Source organism: Saimiri boliviensis, chromosome 17 (assembly GCF_048565385.1).
Source record: "Saimiri boliviensis isolate mSaiBol1 chromosome 17, mSaiBol1.pri, whole genome shotgun sequence".
NCBI classification, from domain to species: Eukaryota; Metazoa; Chordata; class Mammalia; order Primates; family Cebidae; genus Saimiri; species Saimiri boliviensis.
In genome coordinates, this window is record NC_133465.1 from 1016629 (window position 1) to 1018770 (window position 2142).

Here is a 2142-nt window from a genome sequence, read left to right on the forward strand (position 1 = left end):
GCCAACTCGGGCCCGCCCGCGCCAGGACGCACGCGCCAGTGGGAGGGCCTGCTAAGCCCGCGAACGCTTTGCCGCGTTAAATTGTCTGGAAGCTTCCAACTTCCTGATTGTTTCCAGATGGTTCTCAGTTTGGGGGATCTGGGGGTGGGTTTTCCCACCGTCTTTCTCCCGCTCTTTCCCCGTCTCCGCGCTCCCTCCCTGTCCATCATCTGTCTATTCATCTCTCCGAATGACAATACAACAAAGAATAAAGATTGTGAAGACAGACAGAAGAGGCCACGCCGCCTAGGGGGTAGGCCGGTTCCCTCCGGCACCCTCTCGCCTCCCGGCGCCTGCGGGCCCACCTTCCCGGGACCCTTCCTTGGAGGGTCCAGCTGAGCTCTCCAGAGCGTTGCCCTTCCAATCCGCTCCAGCTGCCCAGACTCCAAGCTGGGCTTCTCTCCGCATCGCCCCAGAAAGTGGCTCTTGGAGACCGGGGCAAGCATCTGGGCCTCCGCTTCTGTTCCAGACCCCCGACCCCTTGCCAAAATGCGGCAGGTGTGCACGTCGGGCCGCGCGTGGTTCCTGGCTGGGTTTCTGGAGCCCGAGGCCGGGGCAGGCTCCGCGGACTGTGGGCAGGCGCGCTGTGCCCTGTCAACCCCGGTAACCGTCACGCTGCTCGAGACGGGAGCAAAACCAGCCGGCGTTCCGCTCTTCTGCCCCGCCGCAGCCCTTGGCACCTGCCGGGGCTCGGTCCGAGTATTCGGATTTCGTGATCCCCTCTCTTTGGCCAGCTCCCCCGGCCTGGGCCGGGCTCCGCGCTGCCAGCCTGGCGGCGCTGCCTGAGGCCGTTTCGACTCCTGTGGACTGGCCCAAGGGTGGGAGCCGCGGTTCGCGCTGGACTGATCGTGAGAAAATAAAACGGATTACAGCATGCATATACAATGTATGTATGATTCACGTTCATATGTGTTACACGTACGCGTATGTAACGCACGTTTGTTGAAATGCAGTCATAATGTTCATACTGTTTCATAATCCACTTTCTTTCAATGACCACCTTTTCACTTCAGTAAATCTTCCTATTCTCATATTCCAGCTTCTCCATTTTTTTTTAAATATATTGTTTACAGCTCGTTTCCTCAAACCGATATCAAATCCAGAACCATGCATCTGTAAAGTGCTAAAAGACTGTCAACCTAGGATCCTGTAACAACCACCAAAAAAAGGACCTACCTAAACGGAGGCAAAATAATCACTCCAGACAAAAGAAAAAAAGAAAATCTAAGGAATCTGTCACCAGCCAATCTTTCTTATGAAAAAATATTAAAGGAAGTTCTTTAGGTGGAAAGAAAATCATACCCGGATGAAACTCAGATCTACAAAAAGAATGAAAAGCACAGAAGATCGTAAATACTTAAATATAAAAAATTCTCTTTTTCACTGTTAAAATTATTCTTTTTTTATAGCATAACAAAATGTATTTTCATTAGATATGAACTATGAACCCATAATGCATGTAAACTAAATGCAATACTTCATTCTGCACAAAGAAATTGCAGATCACATTCATTTAACTACAGAATGTCAAGTTGTTTAACAAAAGGTTTTTAGGAGCTTACAATATAATTTTCAAAACCAAAGAATAAAAATATATATCACCTTACAGCGCAGGACAGCATAAATTTATTTCTGCAGCACAGCAGGCAAACTTTTGTGCTGGAAACAGAGTGGAGAAAAGTCTAAATTAAAGCAAAAAGTCCGGAAATGGGTGTTCATAAATTTCTGGTTAACTAAAACTCAATATTAATTGTAAGAAACAGAGAGCTTTGAACATCAGATTTTGTTTATAAAAATAAAAACTTCCTTAAACATCAGATTTTTTCACCTCAGCAAATATTTTTTCCTTTGATAATTCATAATCCTGCTGTTCATTTGTCACATTCATGAATATCTGGTAACTTTATAAACAACTACCATTGGCACACTTCAAATGCTGAGTCTGTTGAATTTTCTTCTATTTCGTTTCCCCAATGAACCTAAGGCCTATGATAGAGAAGACAGTGAAACAGGCTAAGATAATAATTGGTCTTAGAGAGACTTTACAGCAAGTATTTAATGAAAGCAATCCCTGCTCCCAGAGTTCACCATTTAGAATACAGC